Raw genomic sequence first — 27,372 nt, 5'->3', positions numbered from 1 at the left:
TAATTGTCGTTCTTGCACATGCCACGTATATATTTTATTTCACATCGTTTCGTTGTGCACAAGTTCTGCATATATTGACTCGCACTGGCTCTGTGTATTCGGTGTCCTGCATATTATTGTGCTACTGCACGTATTCACTAGTTGTCCCATATAGATAACTTGTACCCCCACAACACGTCTGCAAACTGCGGTGTTGCATTCCCCGCCCCCTTTATTTTTCACTGTACCCCATTCGTGCATTTCTACTCTGGTACCCTGCTTGTATATTATATTTTGACCATTTCTGCGTTGTAACTGTACTGCGCATATCTTGCTTTTCACAATTTGCCTGTATAGTAAGTGCTGTATCACATGTTGCTTTCAATTTTTCTGAAATAAAACAGGCTGGAAAATCCTGGAACCGTGTGGATAGGGGCGCCTGTGGCCGAGGAGGAAACTTCAACTGAGCGGACATTTTATATAAAGATTTCTTTTTCTTCAGTTGTATATTGATAATAACAAAGTTAACACTTCTAAAAACTATATACAGGGGGGTGGGTAAAAAGTCCGTAAAAACTTTAAAAATTCATAAAAACCGGAAAAATAGCCGAAATAAAAAAACGGAAACGGTTTGCAGGGTTAGCATCGCTAGGTCACGGGTATGTTTTTAATACCGGGGGGGGGGAAGAATTCCAAAACAGCCGGTAGGTGGTGTTGGTACGAGCGGCTTCGGTGGAAATATACAAATGAGACGGTTGGGTATAAGAACTTGCGCTCCCAATCCGCAACCAGGTCACCGTTGTAAACCGTGTATGTGGTGCAGTCTGCCGTTGCTGGATTTGTGACTCGCCTGCAATTTGTGGATCCCCTGTATTGTGGGGGAAGGTCTTCCCTCCTTAGGGGTTTGGGGGCTCGGGATCGTATAGATTAAAATGCATTAAAAACACTCTAAGACACATTCAAGAAGAGTCGAGAGAACGAAAACTGGTTTAAGAACATTATATTCAGACATTACATTTGGTTACATGGTGCTAGTTACTGTGATTAAATTTACCTTAAGAGAGAGTGAGCTCTTTATAATTATATTACATACCCTGCCGGCCGGATGAATTGGTGGTTTTCCAGTATTAAAGTTCTAATCTGCATGAGGGAGGCTCGTTACATCAGCGAGTTGTTCTTGAAGATCCGTCGCTATACCAGGAGTTGAATCGATCGCCGTGCCCATAGTCCGGAGGAACTGTGTGGGCTCCCGGAAGTTCACGGTGGTGGTGTCAGGTTTATCTGAGAAGGAGTCGAATCCACGTGTCATGTCCATAAGCCAGGGAGCACGCCGGCTCCCTAAAGGAGTAGAATTTCTGCGCTGTGTGCAGGGTGAAAATGCTGATTGGTTAAGAACCTGAAATTCAGTTTTTTTTTTTTTTCGACCAGTCAGCGTTTTCACGCTGCACGCGCTGTAGAAACCTGCTCCTGGGAAAACCCGGCTTAAGGTCCTGGATCACAGTGTTACATCAGATACACCGTCACTTCAAGTTCGTTGATCTTCTCGCATCCGCAACGGGGTTTAGACAACGGTTCTTCGTCCCGGAGTTCATGACATATCAAGCGGGGATTAATTATTTCTTGGTATTATTTTTACCTTTACTTAGTGACTAACGTTTAAATATGATTTCGGGAGCCGAGGTGAAGCAGACCTCGCTCATTCGCAGCCGGAACCAGCAAAAGGCCAAGAAAGTTGCTCTCAACAATCTGCTCCAAAAACAGGTTTTTCCCTCGCTGAGCAAGCTTGGCGTTGTGTTGAATGTGTTGCGCCGCTGTGGTGGTCGAGTGGTTATAGTGACGGACTCGCGATACGAGGATCCGGGTTCGAACCCCACAGTAGTGGTCGGCTGAAGTCGGTTTTCTGTGGTTCCCAGCTTCAAGGCGCAAATGCGAGCCGATCTCCCCGTTAAAAAGTCTCGCCACAGAGAGCAACAGTCCTACAACGATAAATCATTCAATCATAACACTTCACTCATAGTTAGAAAAACTAGTGGCAGATGGCAGCACTACACATAACAAGCATTACAGAGAAACAAAAAACTTCACGTCAGGTTTCACTACACGTACACGCACATTCCCGCATGTACCGATTCGTTGGGGGTTCCACGGGTGGTGGTGGTGTAGCAGTAGTAGGTAGGGCCTCCTAAAAATGGCTCGGGGATCCATGATGTTCTTAAGTCAGCCACCTCGTTGGGCAGTTTGCCTGTTGTGGCGTTGCATTTGTATGAAAAGCATATGACCTGACCAAGAATGTGTACAAGCGTGTGACTGACCAAGAAAAATGCGCAAACATGCGACTGACAAAAAGAGTGATTGCAAGCATGTGACTGATCCAAAGAGTGACCAAGAAACTGTGTAGTAATGTGAGTAACCAAAACAGCAGTGTTCTAAACCTTTTTTGACTCACGGAGCCCTTTTTCAGTATATAATATTTCTATGGTGTAGCCCCCGTAGGCCTTTTTTTTAATCTTTTTTTTTCAAATTTACTGATTTATATAATTTTGCTAGAACGGCCGTAGAGGCCCCTGGGAAGTGCACGCGGGGAGCACCGGTTGAGAACCGCTGCGAATCCAAGGACCAAAAGATCGAAAAAGATCACAAGATCGAATCGAAATACCCTCAACATTCGGTTACGGTACCCATTCTGAACCCCCCCGCCCCATAATTCATATTTCGCAACCCCTACCTGTACTTATCATCAAAAGGAGAGCACCCTTACGGGGCAAGTTTGACGTACGAATGCATGCAGTCAGGATGATTTCGAGTCGAATGTAATTTGTACAAGGCGTTTAATTGGAACGTTGATCAAGCTCTCGCGAGCATGAAATCCGACACGAGCATCGAGCACTATGAGGAGCACCGTGGTGAACGCGAGCAACGGGTTGAAGATGCCTGCTCTAGGTGAAGTTTCAAGGACCAAACTAACCACAAGATCGAACCTAAATACCCTCAACATTCAGTCGCGCGGTTCCCATTCGAAACCCCCGCCCCCCATGATTCACTGAGCACCCCATAATTCATACTTCGCGAGCCCTACCTGTACTCATCATCAAAAGAAGAGCACCCTTACGGGGCAAGTTTGACGTACGAATGCATGCAATCATGCAATCAGGATGATTTCGAGTCGAATGTAATTTGTACGAGGTGTCTTAATTGGAACGTTGATCAAGCGCTCGCGAGCATGAAATCGAACGTGGTTATCGAGCACTCTAAGGAGCACCGTGGTGCCCGCGAGCAAGAAGATGCCAGCTCTAGGCAACAGTTCCCCCAAACTTATTGTCCATCGCCCCCCAACTCTAGTACACTGCCCCCCCACCCGCAACTCTATAGGAACCCACAGGATACTATTTTATACGAGCGTAGCTTCTATCGCCCCCTCTGGACCATTCCACCAGAGGGCGATATTGCCCACTTTGGGAAACACTGCTCTAGGTCAAGTTGCAAGGACCAAACTGACCACGATATCGAACCGAAATGCCCACGCCATTCGGTCACGGTCCCCCCCCCATTCCGAACCCCCAACAATACCTCAGTATATTTTGCCCTACCAGACATGATTAAACTAGAACAGACAAATATAGATACAATCTTTGCCAAAAATATCCGACATCGTTTCAGACCTTTTTTCCTTCTCGTCCTAAAAAAAGAAAATACGAGGAAGAATCCTGGAATGTGATCCAGGAACGGGAACACCCTGACGGAAAAGTAACCGGGATGAAAAAAAAAAAAACAGGCAAGAAATAAAATAAAATAAGCATTTTGGTTATATCGTGGGGTGCGCAACCCCCCCCCCTCCCCACCATCAGCTAACCAGGTATCCTAGCAACCGGATTTTCTCTCCTAATCGATGCTCGGTCCGATTCCCGGGTCCGGGATTGGTCGGAGAGGACGGAGTCACCCTCCTTTTCCGCATCCTCCGGGATACGTCATCCATCGGGCCCGATTCCCGTGACGTCACTCGCGAAGAAAACGGGGCGGCGGGGGCGGAAAACGGGACAGTGTGTGTGTGTGTGTGATTACGGTTCTCGTCTCTCTTTCTATACCCATTTTTGTACGGACATTCCAGGCCTTCCAAACTAACCTCATATAAACGGGAAAATCCTCCTCTCTCTCTCTATTTATTATTATTATATATATTTGATGTTTTCCGTTTTCCAGGACCACCCCCCCATCCCTCCTGACTAATATTAAATAAGTGGATAAATAAAAATCCGTGAAAATCCCTATTTTTGAAAGCACGGGGGCGAAAAAAATACTTGTCCCGGAATTTTTTCCCCGACACATAAAAAAAGGAGAGGGTGTGCGAGAAGTGAGTGAGTGAGTGAGAGGAGAGAGAATAATACTACTAATAACAAACAGCTGAGAAAGAAGAGATGAGATGGAAATCGGGTCCGCTATTGAGAATGCAAGAGCTGCTCCGGGTGGTATGATTCCCGCTGCCGACGGCCCGGATTCGGGAAAAGTCGGATTCTCCGCCGAGGACCAGATGGAGGAGAAACTGTGCGTCTATTTCATCTCGAATGGATAGAATCGGATATTCATCGGAATTCACGGGAATTCGGGAATCACGTACCGACAAATACACTGTTGCAAAAGGAAAATATATCGACGACGCTATATATCGACATGTTGACGCATCACTCCGGTGTTCGACTCGCATACCTATCCCGAATTCGACCTTCCGTCTTATAACAAGTACGGCCTAATCGTCTTAATTCTGAAGCGGAAACACTCATAAGTAAGTCGTTGATTAATTAATTGATTAATTAATTTTTAAAAGCTATGTTTCAAAATAATATTTTCTGTTGATAATTTTCTTATCTTAACCCTTTAAGCAGTGTTTTTTTTTAAGATTTCCTGATCCGTATTATGATCGCCACATTGGAAATAAAAGGGTGTTAAGAAAACCCGAGATTATTTAGAGGAGGGGGGGGGGTGACCGAAATAAAGCAAACCACGTTTGACGAGATATCTCGGGATTGGCGCTGTGAGGGTTAACGTCACTTAACGTTAGATGTCGAACGTCATCCGACGCGTAGTTTTGACCTTTAAAGCCTGAAAATTTATAAAAAGGACTGCAAGTGGATTTGTACGACCAATCTTGAAAGCCTCCTGCGAATCGAGTTAGGGTCGTGACCCCCCCCCCCCCCATAGTTCAGGAATTCTTGGATGCAAGTGAATTTTCACGACCCATCTTACGAATCAAAGTTGCGTAGTGATCCATAGCTCAAGAATCCCTGGCTATAAATAGATTCATGCGATCCTTCTCTCAAGTCCCCCACGAATCAAGTGTGGGTCGTGGCACAAGAATACCTGGTTGTAAGTGTATTTGCACGACCTATCTAGAAAGCCTTTGAGAATCAAACTTGTGTATGGCCCATACATCAAGAATCCCTGACACTAAGAAGATTTGTACGGCCAAAGCCGAAAGCCTATGCGACCCAAGTTTGGGTCGTTTCCTATAACTCAAGAATCCTTGGCTGCAAATGGATTGGTATGACCCATCTCGAAAGACCCTGCGAATGAAGTTTAGGTCGTAGCACAAGAATACCTGGTTGTAAGTGTATTCGCACGACCTATCTCGGAGTCCAGCACGAGGCCCACACGACTGCAGGATAAAGATGAAGCTCTGCCAGATACACAGATAAGAACATATACATACCTGACATTAATGAATCTGACAAGAATCCGTTTGATGAAACGGACAGCGAGGTAAAGATGAACACCTGTATCTGACTACAAAAATACAAGTACCTGCCAGAGGAATCTGACGGCAGAACAAAGAAAAAAACATATTCCAGATGATATTGACAGCGGAATAAAAAAAAAAAAAAAACAAACGCCCGCCAGAGGAATCTCACAGCTCGATAAAGATATATACAGGGTGCGCGTAGGTAACAAGGCGTGTGGTATTTTACTGGTGAACCGTTGATCCTAGAGGCATACTTATAATTAGAAATACCGTGTAGTACTCGGATAAGTCTCAAAGAACAAAGCAGGTTTTCGGAGTGGATTCAGTACGCTGGATCACATCTAAAAAACAACCAGGGAACTCATAGAGAGACACAAGGAATACGAATTACCATTGTTTATGGCCTTCATTGATTTTGAGAAAGCGTTTGACGCTGTCTTCACATCTGCTGTTGTTAAAGCTCTAGACGCAATTGGGGTAGAGAAGACTTACATCAATATGATCAAGAAGACATGTGACAAAGCAACTGCAACGATTCGTTTGGATAAAGGAAAAACAAAGATTAAACTTGGGAAAGGTGTCCGACAGAGTGATACTATCTCACCAAAACTCTTTACCGCTGTTTTAGAAGAAGTATTCAGAAAACTGGATTGGGATGAGAAAGCAATTAAAATAAATGGAGAATTTCTCAACCATTTGCGTTTTGCAGACGACATTGTTGTCATCAGCAGTAATCCAGACGAACTAGAAGAAATGATACAAGAACTGGCGAAGGCAAGTATTGAGGTGGGCTTGAAAACGAATCTGCAAAAGGCTAAAGTTATTTTCAACCTCTTTGCGTTGAAGGGGACAATCTTGCTCAACAACACAGAGATAGAAGAAGTAGAAAGCTATGCATACCTGGGACAAGAAATTAGCATGGACAACGGAATCATTAATGGAATAAACAGAAGAATCAGAATCAGATGGAGCACTTTTGGTAAAAACTGTGTAATTCTGAAGAGCCACATGCCACTATGCCTGAAAAGAAAATTGTTTAACCAGTGTGTGCGATACCAGCACTGACTTATGGAGCTGAAACATGGACACTCACAAGCAAGACGATGCAAAGGCTACAGACAACACAAAGGAGCATGGAAAGATGTATGCTAGGCATCACAAGGAGAGACAGAAAACGAATCACCTGGATAAGGAACCACACAAAGGTATATGATATCATGGAAAGAATTTAACATTTAAAATGGAAATGGGCTGGACACAGTGTCGTCTTAACGCATGGGCCCACCCGGGCACCTCACGGGAAGAGAGCGTCTCACAGAATTAGATTTGGTTGAAATTTTCTAGAATTTACCTGGTAAGGCGTCAGAAAAACCACTTAGTCCGGGGGGGGGGGCCATGATATTCTTAAGATGGCCTGGGCTGGACATATCGCTAGAAGACAGGACAACAGATGGACCTCGAGTATTTAGGATTGGTACCCCCGTGGTGTTAAACGTCCGAGAAGGCGCCCCCAAACAAGACGAATCGACGAGGTTCAAAAGGGGGCTTCAGACGACTGGATGCCAAAAGCATCAGACAGAGTAAAATGGAAAAATTTAGAGGAGACCTTCATCCAGCAGAGGCTTGAAAACTGTTGTTGATGATGATGATGATTATTATTATTATTATTCAGATACGTCATTCATGCGGCAAGGGGTTGTATAGTTGCTAAAACAAAAATGTCCACGTTTTGTACGGACACCCTTAGCTCAAGAACGTAATCGCAAAGTTGTTGCCCTGTTTCTCCTGATGCAAAAAAAAAAAAAAAATTTGACGTTTCCAAGTACAGTTTTATTTGCATCAGGAGAGCAAGGGCAACAACTTTGTAATTAGGTTCTTGAGCACAGGGTGTCCGTACAAAATATAAATTTAAAAAAAAGAGACCAAGTGTTCCACCATAAAAATTCTAAAGTCAAAAGGGCTCCGCCATAGAAATTCTACACTCGAAAGGGCTCCGCCATAGAAATTCTACACTCAAACACTCAAAAGGGCTCCGCCATAGAAATTCTACACTCAAACACTCAAAAGGGCTCCGCCATAGAAATTCTACACTCAAACACTCAAAAGGGCTCCGCCATAGAAATTCTACACTCAAACACTCAAAAGGGCTCCGCCATAGAAATTCTACACTCAAACACTCAAAAGGGCTCCGCCATAGAAATTCTACACTCAAACACTCAAAAGGGCTCCGCCATAGAAATTCTACACTCAAAAGGGCAAGTCAGAAAAGGTTGACAACCGCTATTCTACACCTAGAATTAGAGGAAGTTAAATGCATAGGCGGATATAGACTTGGAAGACCGGGGGGGGGGGGGCAAGATGATGATGATGATGTCAATTCATACATACATATACAGTCAAACCTCGTTAGTGCGTCATCCGGTTAACACGTCACTCCGCTTACCGGGTCACTTTTTGGAAGTCCCAATTGTCCTCAGGCTATGGTATACTCCGTTTAACGAGTCACTCCGCTTACTAAGTCATATTTTTGCTCTCCCAAGAGTGACTCATTAACGAGGTTTGACTGTATACATTAGATGAGTCGACTCCACCTTTGACGCTCGGGGCCAATGCCCCCCCCCCCCGTATCTCCGCCCATGGTTAAACGATAACAAGCGAAAAAAAAAGAATTTCAATTGCAAAAATGGAAAGAAAAACCTCCTCATTTTATTAATCAAAGTTACCTTTAGGCACTTAACTACTACTACTAAACCAGACATGTACCTCGTCCCTATTCCTCTGCGGAACTTCTAACGAATTCGGTACATGTCGGAATGTGTGTGTATGTATAGTGAACCTTCCGTGAAGTTTGTTTCTGTGTAATGCTCGTTATTTGTAGTGCTGCCATCTGCAATCAATTTTTTAAATTATGAGGTTTTTTTTTCTCAACTCACAGTGAGTGTAAGGGGCCATTCAAGTATAACGTCAGCATCGATGGGGGGGAGGAGGTTTCCGATTTGCTGACTTTTGATGACAGGGGGGGGGGTGGGGGTTTGGATGATGCTTACGTCATCAACCACCCTTTACGAAAATATGAAATATTTTTAATGGCACCTTACTCGGTGCGCTAAAAACCTTTCGATAGTTTGTGGGCACTTGAAGTAACATCCACTCCCCCCCCCCCCGCTATTGTGCTTAAGTGCTAAAGTCACTAAAGTTCCCTACAGAGCCCTTTAGTGATCTCTAAATGTTTCGCGGATCCAAGTGATCTGGAAATGTGTCCGGGCCGCTTAAGTACTCTAGAACTGTGTAACGCATCACTTAAATAATCTGAGAATGTGCCGTGGGTAATTTGAGTGATGTAGAACCGCACTGGGGGGGGGGGGCACTAAAGTGCTCTAAAACTACGTCACATGTCACTCAAGGGATCTCTAAATGTGTCACGGATCGCTTAAGTGTTCTAGAACTGTGTCCCGGGTCATTTAAGTGATCTGAAAATATGCCACGGGCCGCTTAAATGCTCTGAAATTGTACCACGGGACACTTAAGCGATCTGTAAATGTGCCGCTTAGTTCATTTTTACAAAATAACGTTTGAGGAGGGCAGGCCGTATCAGATAACCCCCAGGCCCATATTTGGTCAGCGGGCCAAGGGCGTTTTTGCGATTTATCATTATATGGCTTATATATAGAGTGGGGGGGGGCTCGCAATGAATTTATTAAAGATAAATTTTGAGTTCATAGACTACAGCCGCTGTGGTGGTCGAGTGGTCATAATGACGGACCCGCATTGCGAGGATCCGGGTTCGAACCCCACCGTCGCCATAGTGGTCATAGTGGTGGTCGGCTGAAGTTGGTTTCCTGTGGTTCCCAACTTCGAGGCGCAAATGCGAGCCGATCTCCCCATTGAAAAGTCTCGCCACAGAGAGCAACAGGCCTACAACGATTAATTATTCAATCATTACACTTCACTCATAGTTAGAAAAACTGGTGGCAGATGGCAGCACGACACATAACAAGCATTACACAGAAACAAACTTCACGTCAGGTTTCACTACACGTACACACACATTCCCGCATGTACCAATTCGTTAGAGGTTCAGCAGAGGAATATGGACGAGGTGCATGTGTGGTTTAGTAGTAGTATATTGTTCGTAGGTGACTCTCATGAATCAAGAAAGCCAAGAGTCTCCAGAAACGCAATGTGAAAGTGAAAGATGCACAGCCTATGGCTAACCTACATTAAACGTGCTCTACCAGAGCCCTTTAGAGAGCCATCTGATGCGGCTCGCGAAGCAAAGCCTGATATTTATAGACTTCGATAAGTATCAGTTAGAGGAAAAATATGGATATATTAAAACACACAGATCTACAAAATCCTTTACTCTTGGTGAGTTGCAAATCTAACGCGGAGGGAACGTTAGATTTTCAATAGGTTGACGGTTATTGCACAGTTACTGTTCACCAAGGGCGTAGCAAGGAGGGGGGGGGACCATTGTTACTCTCTTGGTAAGAGGCCGTTCAAGTATTACGTAAGCAAATTTGTAGCCATTTTGGACCCCCCCCCCCCCACTGCAGCAAAATTCCGTCATCAGCTCTGCCCCTCTGAATCCTAACTCGTATTTTCATAGAGGGTGGTTGATGACGTAAGCAACCTTCAAACCCCCCTTTCCCCCCCCCCCCCCTCTTGTCATCAAAAGTCAGCAAATCGGAAACCCTCATCGAAATACTTGAACGGCCCCTAATGGTATAATGACATAGATTCTCTGTTCGTATAGTACGGGAGACCGGGGCTTTTTGTCACACAAAAGGTAGGTTGTCACAAGCTTAATTTCTCGATGGTGCGCGACGGGGTCCATGAAGACTTACATCCCTCAAGGCACAGAGTCCGGGTCTTGTCTGGTCTTCAGGGGTCCGTAAAGGTACAGTCTGTGCATCTAGTTGAGGGGGATTCTTTTTTGTATTCATCTGTTCGGGCACTATTAATCGATTTTATAAATCTATATTACACTCATGTCCATAAATTAAGGATAATGCCAGCTCCGGCAAATAAAGGTTCAGAAACAAAACAAACGTTGCTTATTCATAAAGCCCATTTATTAAACAAAAACGATGGTGTATGTATGATACCATTCATAGAAACTACGATTTTTGCTCCCTGGAGCAATTGTAAAAAATATCTCCTTTACAAAAACTTACTATTACATGGTTGGTATGATGGTTAATACATTGTATGTCTCCCATGCGATGAAATACAGTCCGTACAACGCCTAGGCATGCTGAGCATCAAATTATCGATCTGATCTTGGGGAAGATCACTCCACTCAGCAAGCAATGCTCTCCGAAGTTCCGGTACACATGTAGGAGGTGGTTGACAACACGTCGGCCAAGCATGTCCCACACATGCTCTATCGGATTCAAGTCAGGTGAGAATGCTGGCCATTCCATACGGGTTATTCAAGGCATTCGTTTACGATGTTTGCTCGGTGAGGACGGGCGTTGTCATCCATAAACACAAATTCTGCGCCCATGGCACCCCTAAACAAACGTACACGTTGTTCCAGAATGATGTCCCGATAAATTTGGGCATTCATGGTTCCGATTTGAACATGCAGATCTGTTCTGGAATCCAGTATAATTCCACCACAAACGAGCAATGCTGCACCACCGTAACGATGTTGTCTTGGTGGTAACGGGTACCTGGCGTTCTCCATATGAAAGTCCGACGTGAATCAGATTGCAAGCTAAACCTGGACTCGTCGGAAAACATCACACAACCCTACTGTGACAAACCAATGTCCAATGTCCAATGTCCACATTGCATGTTCTCTACTCCAGGCTAATCGCTGCCGACAGTGAGTTGCCGTGAGCGGAACACATCTGACAGGTCTGCGAGCATATAGACCAATATCTCCCAAACGTCTGTACACGGTTTGCCTTGAAACTGTGGTACCCGCGGCTGCAGACAGCTGACGAGACAGGCCGGATGCTGTGCTCCGTCTGCTTCTTTTGGCAGTTACTGCCAAATACCGGTCTTCATTCGGCGTTGTAACTCGGGGGCGACCTGTACTGTAACGTCTACTGACATCTCCGTTATCTTGGAATCGTTGCCAAAGCCTAGAGATGACACTTTGGGCAATTCCAAGTTCCTCGGATACTTCCATCTGAGTACGCCCACATTCCAGGCGGCCGATCATTCTATCACGTAAAAAATCATCCACATGCGTCCCCTGTGTCATAACTATTCGCTTATGGCACTGAGCGCCTTACAGAACTCTTGCGAACAATTTCACTTCTTTGCCACCATTCCTTACGTACCCCCCTGTTACACTCTCGTCATTGTGACGTACTATCGGCATCATCTGGTGGCTTCCTGAAATTTGCATACCATTCTTGCAGATGTGTGTGGTAATTCTACAGGTGAAATTTTTACTTTAGATTTCGATTTCCGTGTGACTCTGAATTATCCTTAATTTATGGACATGAGTGTATATAAATTAAATATCTATAACCGATTTTATAAATGTCTATATTATATGAAGTAATGTAATTACTATTACTATACTTAAAGTATTAACTATTAATACTTTGCATAGTTGCAAACTTTCTTATTAACAAAAATAATTGCTGTTTGATTAATTTTGTGTTAGATATGTGGATCTGGGGCTAGTTGTCCCCAGACGAAACGGAGTTAGTTGTCTCACGTGACAACCAGGGACGCCGCCGGTAGTCAAAAATGTTTGGTATTGCTCGAGTAATGAACGTAATGTCCACTTGGATATGTATGAAGACCATACGTCCCACATTCAACAAAAAATGTCCCGTTTTTTTGGTAAATCTCCCGTCGCCCGAACTGAGGGGGGAATGAGCTATATTTGAATGAATATGAATATTGGTGTTGCTTTAGCAACGTGAGCATATATGTTCCGACATCCCTGGTGCAACTTACCCCTAAGGGAATTGCAGTGTGTTAATATTCGGCTTCACTTTGTTGATTTATGTGTGAAAAATGAAAGAATAGTATTACATTATAGAAAATTCCTCAACTTTATTTCACCGCTTAAGAAATTACAGTTTCAGAGAATATTCTGATATATGCAATCGGCGTTGATTCCCAAAGCGGGACTGGGAGGGGGGGGGGGGGGGGGGGCCCCGAGCTGTTTTTTTTGTTTGGAGCCCCTTAAATTCATTTGTTTGAAATGTTGCGTATGTGTATTACAGTCGAATCTCGTTTTAACGAATCCTGTTATAGCCAAAACCTCGTTTTAACGAAAACACTTTTCTATAATCCCCGGAATACGTTCACATAGGAACAACACCAGGTAACCTGGAATTCCTTTTAACGAAGTGATTTCTCTGATCTTTTGGCGTTCGTTATAACGGGGGATTCGACTGTAATAAAAATTCTCACTAATTTGGACACTCTTATTTCAGTCTGTGCGGTCCCATCAACATTCATGATTTTCGAGTATAACAAGCAAGAGAAGCGGGAATACATAAAAAATTATCTATACACCCTGTATACGCCACTCAAGTTACCCGCGGCACATTCCCCAGATTACTTAAGTGATCCGCGGCACAGTTGCAGAGCATTTAAGTGGCCCGCGACACATTTCTAGAGCACTTGAGCGGCCCGGATAACATTTCCAGATCACTTGAAGCATCCGCGGAACAGATTAGCACTGAAGTGGCTCTGTTAGAGGACTAATCAATAGGGTTAATGCTAGTTCCGGTGCCCGCAAAACTAGGGGAATGTTTTTCTCGTTTTTGGCACACCGAGTAAGATGCCATTAAGAATATTTCATACAGTGAAACTTCGATTAATCGGACCAAAGGTGTGACGGATAACCGAATAGACAGAAATCTCTTAATACATACATACATACAGGGTGTTCTGTTGATGGGCCGACAAACCCAGAGGGTTGTTAGTAGGCATTAACGAGGAGAAAAAATTGTGCAATGGAACATGATGTCGCAAACTACGTCGAGAGGGGAAAAATCGCGAAATGTAGGCTCTGCGTCCAGAGGAGACGAAAGGGAAGGGGGATGTCAGTTGATCGCCGAATGCGTTCGTGGGTTTGCTCACCATATCTGATGTAAGCAGCGTCAACTCGCTTGTTTTGCAACTAATTTACAGTTTTTGCTCCTCTTGGTGCCTACTAACAACCCTCCGAGTTTGTCAACAGAACACCCTGTATATAAACCTAAGTAATCAATTATTTCAGCTTTTTTTTTTTTTTTTTTCAATTTTGATGGGCAAATTGACAATGAAATAGAATCGAACAAGAAAATTCGAGATCAATTTCATATAAAGCTTATTTAGTTTTACTATTTTTCAATGCTTTATAATGACTGAATACGTAATTAATGTCCTGTGACAACGCACCCCAGCGTCTGTGACCAACTTGGCCAGTATATGGGGGGGGGGGGGTTGGTTGTCACACTCGACGAGAAATTTTTTTTTTCATTTACATTTCATAAGAAAGTGATTTTCTTTGTACAGTCCAAACCTCGTTAGTGCGTCACCCGGTTAACACGTCACTCCGCTTAACGGGTAACTTTTTGAAAGTCCCAATTGTCCTCAGGCAGGAATTGACACAGCTATGGCTTACTCCGTTTAACGAGTCACTCCGCTTACTAAGTCATATTTTTGCTCTCCCAAGAGTGACTCATTAACGAGGTTTGACTGTATTTACTTACACGCGAATTTTTCAAACTTGATGTAGAAGTATCGAACATTTGGATCGGTGGCTTGAATTACGTGATTCAATTAATTAATTAATCGAAATGTGAAAGAATGTGTGACAACCCCGGTCTCCGCCGCTATAATTTTTAAAACATTTGTCATTATGGCGAATAATAATTCGGAGGCGTCCGTCAATGAATAGTGATATACGGGGTGATTATAGAAAAACTATCCCGACATATGGGCCCCTAACTATCATACCATTCACAGAAACTGAATGAAATTTTGGCATAAGGTATTTTGAGGTATGCGCTCAAGAATGACATGGAAAACAACAGTGTCACTCTAACAGTTACGGTTGCAGTGAGAAAATTTCGTAAATATCAAATGGCAACACCAAGTTTTTTGTATTGGAATGCGATCTCCATACTGAAAAAAACCCTAAATAGCGTTGGAATGGCACCTGTAGCACGAAAATCCCCGGAGCTAGGCAAGGACTTTGCCGTGCACTAGAGCATTAATGTTCGTTTCATTCGTCACACCGTTTCTTCGATCCCAGCCTGATTAGTCCTCCACAAGGTCACGTGGAAAACACAATAGAATGCTTTATTTTATGCTGCTTCTCTGCCCATATTGGTTGTCCTCATCTACCGCCGGTGATTTTCATGCTACAGTTGCCGTTCGAACGCTATTCAGGGTTTTTCACAATGGAGATCACATTCCAATACAAAAAACTTGGTGTTGCCGTTTGATATTTTCGAAATTTTCTCACTGTAACCGTAACTGTTAGAGTGACACTGTTGTTTTCCGTATCATTCTTGAGCGCATACCTCAAAATACCTCATGCCAAAATTTCATTCAGTTTCTGTGAATGGTATGATAGTTAGGGGCCCATATGTCGGGATAGTTTTTTTATAATCACCCTGTAGACACCTGCGTTAATAATAGATATTTCCCCGATGCCAATCCTCTCTCAGATGGCGAGTGCCAAATAACTTATTAAACAGCATATTTCTTTGTGACTTCTTAACGAAGAGATTCCATTATCTTGCACAAGTAATATGGCGGCGTCTCTCTGGTATGAGTTATGGGAAACTTTCCCCCCGGCCACATACGCGAGACATTTTACGTTTTAAAACAGCTCGGTTTCTTTATCATTAGCTCCTTTAAAATAGAACTTTTACGCCATCTTTTCTTGTACGAGATTTTTAGTTATTCGCCTTATACAGGAGACGCTTCGGAAACTTCTCTGCATGTGCGTGTGAGCGACTCATGAATAATTCTGTAGAAATTTGCATAATGACATGCAAACGATGCTTCTTGGTAGTGATGATCGGAGGGTCTTCCCGCTAAGACGACTTCTTTTTGTGCGGAATTCCAAGTTATTTTAAAGGATAAAAATTCGATCTTTAAAGTTACGAAGAGAATTTCTTTCGAAAATAATAAATAAAGGTTATTATTATTATTATGGTTATTATTTACGCGACACGTTTTAATAGCGGTTGTTTTGAATTTTCTTCTTACCTTTTTTTATATATTTACCGATGAACTGTTTTTTTACTAGGGCTGGGAATCGATTGAAACTTCCAACTGGTTGATCAAAAAAATTTTTCAATCGATTAATCGAATCGTTTCGAACGCTGTTCATTCGCAGCAAACGTAGTGTTGGTTCACTATATAAATATCAATTTTTGATGCTATAAAAATATGTATTCCACTAGCTATAATACCCGGCACTGTGCCCGGGTTTTCTTCAATTACTGGCAGCATTAAAAAAGAAAAAGCGACAAACCATTGTGAAGGCATACGCAATGTCTGGAACGCATTGCTAGGGAACCACGGTAACCGAAGTAAACGTCCCGGAAGTGATTGTTGAGGCCGAGAAAAATCATTGTTGCCCGACAGTTGTTGTTTTTTTTTTGCCCATTTCGGGCATTTGCCCTACCCTGACGCACTTTTACAGTAGCCTATCGTTCAAGTCGGGTCCCGCTTTGTATATATACAGGGTGATCAGCGAATAAGCCCTTATTTCAAAATTAAATAGCTCTACAGCAAAGATCAATAGAGTTATGCGGTAAACGGTACGTTTATTAGCGAAACTGTAAGAATGTTGTACAGAAATTTCGAAAATTTAGTTTTTTTTTGTAATTTTTTTAAAATTTAAAAAAAGAGAAACAAAGCAAAACTGGAGATTTTGGGGTTCCGGAAAATCCTCATTTGTGTGAAGAGGAAACCACTGCATTCGCCTAAAGTTACTGCATGGGCTGCGGTATGCGCCATGTGTGCTGACAAATTGTTCCAAAATTGTAACGTAACGTTCAGTAATAATCGTTTCTCGCACGAAGAAGGGGCCGATCTGGCGCATACCGCAGCCCATGCAGTAACTTTAGGCGAATGCAGTGGTTTCCTCTTCACACAAATGAGGATTTTCCGGAACCCCAAATTTTAAAAAATTTAAAAAAAACTAAATTTTCGAAATTTCTGTACAACATTCTTACAGTTTCGCTAATAAACGTATATATATATGCAAAAATTGGCGTAGATCAGTCTAAAATTGTAGATTTGTATAGAGAACACACACGCACACACAGAAAATCAATTATACATATAGAGCCGGGAAGTTCAGGCAAAAAATGCCATAAATGCCTATTTTCAAACTTTCCTGGTAAAAATGCCCTTTTTTTGAAATTTTCGTGCCATAAATGCCTATTTTCACAATCATAGCGCCAGATCTCATCATGTATGCCCTATGGACATGAAGCACCGGGCTATGGACACGTGGGCTAAGATTGCCCTGGTATTATGGGCAGCTCTGCTAGATTCTGAAAGTAAATCACATTTTACCCCCACCATATATCACTTGGAAACTCAATTTCTTCACAGTTCTCTGTGCCCCCACCTTCAACGCTTGTCGTGGCTCCCCTTTCATCTGATTTTCACCCGTGGGCCCCCTCAGAACATCCCAGGACCACAGGGGGGGGGGATTCCCATACGACCCCTGGTTGAGAAACACTGCTATATCCTACATAGGACTTTAACATGGGGGTTACACTCAATGGGGTGAAGATCACCATGACGTCACTAAACGCGAGGCGAGGCTAAAGAGACAAGGGGGTTTAAAAGGTTTTCTAGTAGACAGTATATGCTACGGTAAACGTAATAAATCGGTTATTATGTATGCATAATTGCCATTCGTCTCCATAAGTTTGATCAATTTATCACTTTAACGTGCATAATAGGGTGGAACGAAAAAGGGTGTTTTTTCACCTTTTTTTTTTTGGAAATCGATGTTGCCTTAATATTCAAAAGATGCCTTTCAATGTTTCAAGAAGTTCTACCAAAATCTATGAAAATATTTTAAAATCTTGAGGTTCCTCACAGACCCTTTAAAGGTCGAGCAAAAAGTTATTCAGTACATAGGTAAAAAAAACTGAATATATATCCATGTGAACGTATAAACCCAGAGAAATGCTCACAGAAATTAAGATTTCCATATATGCTATAACTGACAAGCATATTTGCTTATTTGCAGCTGTCATGGCAGCTGAAAGGAGAATTTTTCTAAGCACTCCGAATGTAGCGATTGGTAGAGGGAGATGAAAATAATCCCTTGCTTTTTGGGTTGGGGACGAAACTATAACCATGTTGCAAATTTACAAAAAAGAACGTAGTTTGACGATATAGGTGTCAACAAGGACAATGCCTCTATTGCCTCCTCTGTTATCACACTGTTATTACATTTCACTTTTCTGTGCAAAATAGCCCGCTTTCTTTTTTCAAACGATGGAAGAGTACGCCTTGATTTTATTCCGGCTTGAATGAATTCTGGCCCTCTGAGAACTAGGGAACATGAGAGCATGTATCCCAATTTTTGGCAGTACCTACTCGTTCGCGAGCATAAGCTGCCCTCAAAACAGGCCCGCGCGGGGGGGGGGGGGGACCAATGCGAAGAAGAAGGCAAGAGAGCTAGTGTATGTGTTTCAGTGAAAATGCATGTAAGTTAGTCTGAATTTGGGAACACTGTCAAAGTGGGGGACCCACTGTTAATTAAATATTTCATTAATTAACCAGGAATTCAAATCAAACATGTCTGGACGAGCTTGTTAGTTATATTACTTGTTAATATTTTAGGCAGGAAAAGTGATCTGCTTCGGGAATTCTGGCCTTCACGACTCTCGGTTGTTGATACAGCCGAGAGATGCTTCAGTTACGAGTTGCGTAAGCACCCGTACAACTGCTTGTGTGTGAAAATTCGGTATAGATGGAAAAACAGGTTCAGATCATTTTCTGTGGGTCCATTTCCTGATTTTTTTTTATAATAGGTAGTTCAGTCACTCGCCGTGGGCGGAGATACCCAGCGTCAAAAGTGGAGCGGGCAAATCTAATGTATATGTGTATAAAAGAATTGACATCATCATCATCGTGCCCCCCACCCCCCAGACTTCCAGGTCTATCTCCGCCTATGTCACTCGCACTTGTTTGATCCCATGCAATTAGTTCCGAACAGTGCTTAGCAGAAAAGTTTAGTTTTGGAACGTGGAATGTACGGATTTTCTGCTTCTGATAATCCTTCATTTCTAATTTTCAGAATTCTCTTCGTTTCCAGTTCTTTGTAAATGAGATTCTCATCTGAGAGTAATGAGAGCAATAAATTCTCTGGATGGGGCGTAGAAGTTTTTTTCCTCCCATCGCCCCCAACACAATCTAACCCATAGGATCCCATGTTACACCCGTGGCTTCTACCGTCCCCCTGGAACATTCCATCGCCCCCCACAGGGGGCGTTAACGCACAAGTTGGGAATCTCTGATCTAGATGCTTCACTAGATACCTTAGAGGTAACTCATTTAAGTGAAAAAGACGAATAAGCCATTGCAAGGGACGGATGGCCTATTTCTTTCTCTATTAATTTGGTAACACCATTTTTATAACCAGTATTGGTGACAGTTCCGTCGCTTCCGATCGCCATCAATTCTTTCGTATCAAAATCTTGCTTGAAAAAGTCTAGGATTGATGACTTTGTATCCTTTGCTCTACTGTTTCTTGGAAATGTGTGACCGAGATAGATTGACCAGGGCTCCTGCAATACGGTTATGTGTTCTTCAGATATGGTTCTTCTATGGAATATATCTGGAATTATATAATTCCATATATATGGAATATATGGAATATATCTTCTATGGAAAGAATCACCTTCTTTGACATTAGCTAAGGTTTTTGTCATTTCGACCATCAAAATATATTCCTCGCACATTTTGTTCTTGAAATTTTATCTTGCAAAAGAATTCTCTGTGATGCTCTTTCACGCCTTATTTTCATCCGGCCTATTGTCAATTTTGGCTTCTCTTTCGTCATTAACCCAACATCTTCCAGCACAGCATTCGCAATAACTGCAGCTGATCGGTCAGACACACCAGTTCTATCGCAAGCAAGAGCAATATTTGGTAATTTAGTTCTCATCTGAGAGGATGATGGCATAACTTCAAAAGCAAATGAAGTACTTGCTTCGGCACTGATTGATGGACCAGCTTCAGGCACTGGTAGATGGAAACGCTAACTTCAACGGCAAACTGTGTTTTGGCTCAAGTAGATCACTTTCCTCAGAATCGTTGGATATAGATGAGTTTTCAGTGGTTGATGAACTAGTTTCCGACGTTTCTTCTTGAGATGACTTGAAACGGGATACCATTTTCATTTCCTTTTGTTCATTGTTAGGACATCTACTCGACCAATGGCCATCTTGCGTGTACTTCTTTGATCTTGCAAGGAATCTCGCTCTAAATTTGGGTCCCTTCTCAACTTGTCACACTCACAGTCTTCAACATCACATTTGGATGCTGCAATGTCGAATAATTTCCGTGTTTCGCACTGAAAAGATTCCAAGTTCAACTTGAAAGTTTGAGAATATTTCCTTGCTTTCATATTTCTCTGAAGATTCTTGTATTTACAGTAAAAGTGTTTGAAAATTTTGCATATCCATTGGTGAGAAACCGTAGGAATTGAAGCAGTTTTACAAATATTTTCTATCTTCGGCACGATAATTTCAAGAATGTCTGCAATAGCTGGATCTTTTCTTAATTGTTGCGCCTTCATATTGCATTGAGTCAACAAATAACAAAGCTTGGCATCGCCATAGGTCTCTTCGTAGAGACCCGAGAGTCCCACTCTTTGAGATTTCCTAAAATGTCACAACAATAAAAGCTTCTGGTCATCATTTTGACTGCTGTGCACCCTCTCAGTTAAGGGGTAAGATTGCAAATGAATACTGAAAACAAGGGGAAAACATCGAGGTCACTGAATGAATCACGTGTTCAGGGGAATAGGAAAGCCTCCTCCGCGGTGTCATGTTACAGAATTCCACACGTGCGTAAAACTTCAGGGGCGATGAGGAACCTCAAGAAGTTTGAATTTTATGGGGGGAAAAAAATTAGGAATTGCATTTCTTCACATAAAGGCACATTTTAAATTCTATTACAATGACAATTTCGAAAATTTATTTTTTCGTTCCACCCTGTAATGCTCGTAATACTCAAGAATCATTATTAGATTTGATTAAATACTTAAAAAAAGTGTTTTTCTCTGTTGTTTATACATAATATCCAAGCGTACTTGTCTAATTTGATAAGTACTTGAAATTTATCGCTTTTGCTGGTGATTATGCATAATCGACTTAGGGGCTGTGACCACCCCTTTCAATCGGGAGTAGGTCAAACATATTAGACTCATCCGGAAATATTTTCATCAAATTCATCAACTAAACTAGGGTTTTATGGAAAGCGATAAAAAAAACGATTAAACTATTTATCAAATTAAACCATGTGGTATCATGTATAATCACCTTGTAAAAATGATAATTCTGTTAGTATTTATCAAATTTACCACCGATGTTGGGCATTATGCGTAATCGCCGGCAAAAGTGATACATTGGGGGGGGGGGGGAAATTCATCAAACTTAACAAAATGGTCGGTGATTATGCGTAACAACCGGATTTATCGCATTCACTGTAACGTATGTTACGGTGAATGAGATAAATCTTATTTCCTGGAAAAGAGAGAAGCTAAGAATGTAAACTTAAAAAAAAAAAGACTGGCGGCAGTCCTTTGCTAGAACCCCCCCCCTCCTTTCCTGCTACAAGCAACACCTTGGGAAAGCTGTAGGAGGTTTGAGTACCTCCCCCCCCCCCCGCCAAATTGCATTAGAGTAGTGCGTTAAGTGCCCGAAGAAATGAGTCGTAGAAGGTACGCGTACTTGCTGAAATGCGGAAAAGGTGTGCGCACTTTCTTTTCACACATGTCTTCTCCGCATTTCAAGCAGTTCGAATAAGTGTGTGTGTGTGTGTGTGTGTGTGTGTGTGTGTGACTCTAGGAATGCGCAGGACTGCTTGTATATCGAGAGAGGTGTGTAAGATGCGTGCGTATCCAGAGAGCCGTGTAGGATTGTGCTAGAGCTTATCGAGAGAGATAGACATGAATATGAGGCTTCAGTGCTCTTAGAAATTTGTCAAGGGCATGCTTGACCTTCAAAATGCGCAGGAGACTTGCGTGTTCACTGTGAATTTGTCAAAGGCGTTCGTGACCCCTTGAAAGATTCAAGAGGTTCCTGGAAATGTGTTGAAGGCATACGAGAGAGATCCTTAAAATATGCAAAGAGCTTGGGTGTTCCTGGAGCCTGGAAATGCGTCGAAGGCGCTAGACTCCCCCCCCCCCCCCTTTTCTTGCTACAAGCAACACCTTGGGAAAGCTGTAGGAGGTTTGAGTACCCCTAAAACTTATTGAAATGCAGAAAAGGTGTGCGTACTTTCTTCAAGAAGAAGTTCGAGAGAGAGAGAGAGTGTGTGCGTGTGAGAGAGAGAGGGGGAGACTGACTCCAGGAATGCTTGTATATCGACAGAGGTGACAGAGGTAAGATGCTTGCGTATCCAGAGAGATGCGTAGGATTGTGCTAGCTTGCTTACCGAGAGATAGACATGAATATGAGGCTTCGGTGCTCTTAGAAATTTGTCAAGGGCATGCTTGACCTTCAAAATGCGCAGGAGGCTTGCGTGTTCTCTGCGAATTTGTCAAAGGCGTTGTTGAAGTAACAGTTCAATTTTGCGCCATGCAAATGGACAAACTTACGTCTGCGTCTGGCGCAAATCGAACGAGTTTGTCTCTCACATGCAGTCTTAGAATCCGATCGGGCGGCCGTGTAATAACTTGCCTTTAGCGGAACGCGTTACTTTAGGAAGAGACCTAGCGCAGCCTCCTGTGCAATTTGAAAAAAAAACAAAAATCGATATTGTTTCAATGGGGGGGGGGGGTGTTCTGAATTTCCCTGATACATCGTTCATTTTAAGGACGAGAACTATTTTCAGTGGAGATTCTCTCTTTTATTAATGTTTATATTCATGTTATTTCAATGCTTGTGCAAATCGATTCTCTTTGTGTACACGTGCGACGCGTCTTTTGTATGGAATTGGCACGTTATCAGAACGTTCTCCTAACATCGCTTAAGCACGAGTGTGTGCCGGAACATTATCTCCTTACAAATACTGTTCAGGTTTCTCTCACTATAGGCGGAAATACACTTCAAACACTGGGGGGGGGGGGGGGGTAAGATAATGATGTCAATTCATACATAGCATGTACTTTAGATCGGTCGGATCAGTCATTGACTCTGGGAGGGTGGCACCCCCCCCCCTCCCGTATCTCCGCCCACCATGCCTTTCACACGCTTTTATGGAAGTTATGGAAATCGTTTAGACATGAAGATGCTCGCGGAAAGGATATAGCGCTTATGCTTGACGTGTTTATTAACATGATTGCCACCATTTTGCAGACAATATTTGCGTATGGGACGTTGATGCAGTGCCGTCTTAACGCGTGGGCCCATCCAGGCCTCAAGAGAAGGAGGGGGGGGGGCTCACAAAAATGAGATCCGGTTGAAATTTTCTAGGATTTACCAGGTAGGGCCTCCGAAAAACCACTTGGTCCGAGGGCCCATCGTTGATTCAGTCCGACGGTTATATATAGATAAGGTTTTGAAAAATGTCCTTATATCATTTTTGATCGTCGGGGACGGGAAACATAACGTACATATAAAATTCTGCATATCGTTATAGTCATCGTAATCAACACCCTACACCAGGTGGGGGGGGGGCGGTCTTCAACCTTTTTCTAGTTGCGCGCACTGCCTGTACCCATCATCAAAAGAAGATCACTATCACGGCAAGATTGACATGCGTATGCATGAAATCAGGATGATTTTAATCATTCATGCCGAGCACGAAATCGGGCAAAAGCATCGAGCACAACGAGTGCTTCAGGGAGCAAGCACCGTGGCGCTCACGAGCAACAGGTTGAAGATGCCTGCCCTACACCTTTCGCAAACTTCTTGCCTATATATAACTTCGCGATCACCTCGTTGGTAAAAATCGGGTCGCTCTCTCCGACCGAAACAGTTCCGTGGGGTTCCTGCGCAAGTCCTTTGGGGGGGGGGGGGGGTCCGGATTTGCGGACTTTTGATGACGGGGGGGGGGAGGAGTTTGAAAAATGGTTACGTCATCAATCACTGTTTTATAAAATGTAAAATATTACTTCATTTGCCCAAAACGAGAAAAACCTTTGCTTAGTTTGTGGGCACCTGCCTATTAATAAGTTCTCGATAGATCTCCTTCTCTAGTAGACCTCTCAGACCCATACAGACTGCCCCCCCCCGTCCTATTTCACTTATAGTGGGGGGGGGGGGGATCGGCTAAACTGTTTTGTGTCCACTCAGTGCGTTGTCCTTGGTCCTTGAATGATTTGCTAGACACCCCGTACAAAAAAAATGGATACACGCATTTCGAACGGAGGGGGGACCGACAGGATTTTGCATGGTGATATCGGGAGGGTGACCGTATACTTTTACCCTTCCACCTACGCTAATGATGCAATTTTTCGGGAATGGCGGATTGTCCCGCTCCCCCACCGTCCCTATGCCCCTGTATGGACCAGAAAGCAAGCTCCGATGATTTATTGCAAAGGAACTACTACTCGTGGAAACGATTTTCCTTGCATGATGGGAAGCTGGTCGTGCGTAGGAGGGACATTAAAAAAAAAAAAGGAAGCAAACGTTTGGTGCATTGATTTACTATTCCAAGAAATACTTGATCTTGTCTGGTGTGTGGGGGGGGGGGGGGCCCACCCCCTCTGGCGCGCCCACAACCACATGCCGCGTTCAAAGTCACTCAAAATCTCTTGTTTTCGCATGAACAGGCGTATTGCAACGTCAACTGGTGCTTCATGCTCTTTTAAGAAGTGAAAAATTCAATTTTTATCATTATTTCAGTTTTCCTGAATAATCTCAGTCAATGTGCGAGGCAGAAGGGTTTTTTCCTATCTCGCACCCACACCCAGGGGGCAGATCTAGAGCTCGCTGTTGGAAGGGGTGATTTTACAAATCTATGGATACCAACCGTTCCCCTTTTCGATGTCATTTCAAGCGTCCTCCTAGGTACGTTCCGGAAAATTCGCCCTTTTGCCATCCTTTTCAGGTTTTATGAAGGTTTAGGACAGTGATTCCCAACGTGGGCGATTGGGTGATTCCAACAATGTTCCAGGGGAGCGGTGGAAGCTACAAGTATAACATAGGACCAAGAGATTAGAGTCATTAGATTAGAGTCGGGAAAAGCTGATGTTGTGTGCGGTTTTATTTCTAGAAATAGCGGCGCCATCTATTGTGAAAATTGGAATAAGCGACGTCGCTAAGGTTGCGTGCCGACATCCTCCTTTCTCAGTTTTCGAATTTAGGAACCCTATACAAATTGGTCTCAGCACGATTGGTCCCGCATTTTGTCCCGTATTTTTCCACGTCAGTCCCGTTTTTCTGTTTCTTTTTCGTCCATCCCGACTTTTTTTTTTTTTGAAAAAATGTCCCGGTTTTACCCGTTTTTTAGTGTCGAAGTTTTGTTGAATTTGCCGTTGCAATATTATCATGTATAGAAATTTCATGAATTATCGCATTTCGCTTGGGAGAGGCCCCTCCTCCTCCAGAACCACCCCTGCCCACACCCCCGGTTAAAAACCAGCCTTGAAGATTAAGAAATAAATACAAGAACCTGGATAATTCACTGCTTCGACCATGTTTATGGGGGGGGGGCGGCGCGTCCTTCTTCGCAGCAAATTAAACCGGGAAGGTCACACTGGTGTGAAACATCGATCGATCGAACATCCTGCTGTTCGATCACATCAATGCATCTACTCTATGTATTGTCATAATAACGAATTTATACAGTGCTGTTTTGCGTTTTCTATTCTCTTTTACTTGGGGGATCGTGCTTTTAATGACGATAAGATCTCCCTCACGTGATTCCAGTAGTAGTTAGATTAGTTTCGCGTTAGTTTTGCTTGATTCGAGGCTAATTGCGATTTAATTACCCTCCGGAGAATCCGCGTTTAATAGCTTAAACGGAAAAATTCATCTGGTTGGAGACATTTTCAACTTTGTTTTAACTGCTCTCTAATGGTGAAATTCTATCTCCCCCGTTGTGGAAGTAATTTTCCCCCCTCCTAGGAAATCGATAACAATGGCGTAAAATGTTTAACGTTTTAGCTGTGATTGACGAGGTGTGTATAACAGTGGAACTACGGTTAACGGGCTTGATTCGTTACGCCAACGTGTTCGTTATCCGAATCAAACTTCCCCATAGGAAATGATGGGGAAAATCGGATAATTGGTTCCACAATTATTCATTCGCGTAAAAATAACCAATATAAAAACAGCATTCAATCAATAATAATATAATAAATCTATATACACTGAAGATCCAAAAAAAAACTGATACACCTGCCTAATATCGTGTAGGGCCCCCGCGAGCACGCAGAAGTGCCGCAACACGACTTGGCATGGACTCGACTAATGTTTGAAGTAGTGCTGGAGGTAATTGACACCATGAATCCTGCAGGGCTGTCCATAAATCCGTAGGGGTAAGAGAGGGTGGAGATCTCTTCTGAACAGCACGTTGCAAGGCATCCCAGATATGTTCAATAATGTTCATGTCTGGGGATTTAGGTGGCCAGCGGAAGTGTCTAAAGTCAGAAGAGTGTTCTTGGAGCCACTTTGTAGCAATTCTGGAAGTGTGGGGTGTCGCATTGTCCTGCTGAAATTGTCCAAGTCCGTCGGAATGCACAATGGACATGAATGGGTGCAGGTGATCAGACAGGATGCTTACGTACATGTCAGAGTCGTATCTAGACGTATCAGGGGTCCCATATCACGCCAACTGCACACGCCCCATACCATCACAGAGCCTCCACCAGCTTGAACAGTCCCCTGTTGACATGTAGGGTCCATGGATTCATGAGGTTGTCTCCATACCCGTACACGTCCATCAGCTCGAAGCAATTGGAACCGAGACTCGTCAGACCAGGCAACGTGTTTCCAGTCCTCAACAGTCCAATGTCGGTGTTGTCGGGCCCAGGCGAGGCGTAAAGCTTTGTGTCGTGCAGTCATCAAGGGAACACGAGCGGGCCTTCGGCTCCGAAAGCCCATATCGATGATGTTTGGTTGAATGTTTCGCACGCTGACACTTGTTGATGGCCCAGCATTGAAATGTGCAGCAATTTGCGGAAGGGTTACACGTCTGCCACATTTAATGATTCTCGTCAGTCCCGTTCTTGCATGATCTTTTTCCGGCCGCAGCGATGTCGTAGATTTAATTTTTTACCGGATTCCCGATATTCACGGTACACTCGTGAAAATCCAAATTTCATCGATACCTCGGAGATGCTATGTCGTTCCCATCTCTCGTGCGCCGACTATAACACACGTTCAAACTCACTTAAATCTCGATAACCTGCCATTGTAGCAGCAGTTACCGATCTAACAACTATGTCAGACACTTGTTGTGTTATATAGGCGTCGCCGACCGCAGCACCGTACTCTGATTGGTTCCATATCTCTTTATTTGCATGCGCATGCCTACCGGTTTTTTTGGCTCTTCAGTTTATATAAAATTGATTTTCTGTGTGTGTGTGTGTG

The 27,372-nt window shown here is 43.2% G+C and overlaps 1 protein-coding gene across 1 annotated transcript in view; it reads left to right on the top strand.

Moving 5' to 3' along the window:
- The first annotated feature begins 3,999 nt into the window (after positions 1 to 3,999).
- Positions 4,000 to 27,372, top strand: part of LOC149070744 (uncharacterized) — a 78,966-nt gene continuing 55,593 nt past the window's right edge. The window contains exon 1 of the mRNA XM_089248532.1: positions 4,000 to 4,756. The gene's annotated coding sequence lies outside the window, so the exon portion shown is untranslated. The remainder of the gene's footprint in view (positions 4,757 to 27,372) is intronic.

Source organism: Pholcus phalangioides, unplaced genomic scaffold, assembly GCF_987345545.1.
Source record: "Pholcus phalangioides strain wild (caught in Gottingen) unplaced genomic scaffold, Ppha-v1.0 ptg000020l_1, whole genome shotgun sequence".
NCBI classification, from domain to species: Eukaryota; Metazoa; Arthropoda; class Arachnida; order Araneae; family Pholcidae; genus Pholcus; species Pholcus phalangioides.
The sequence above is the reverse complement of the archived record's forward strand: the minus strand, read 5'-3'. Positions and strand labels throughout refer to the sequence as shown.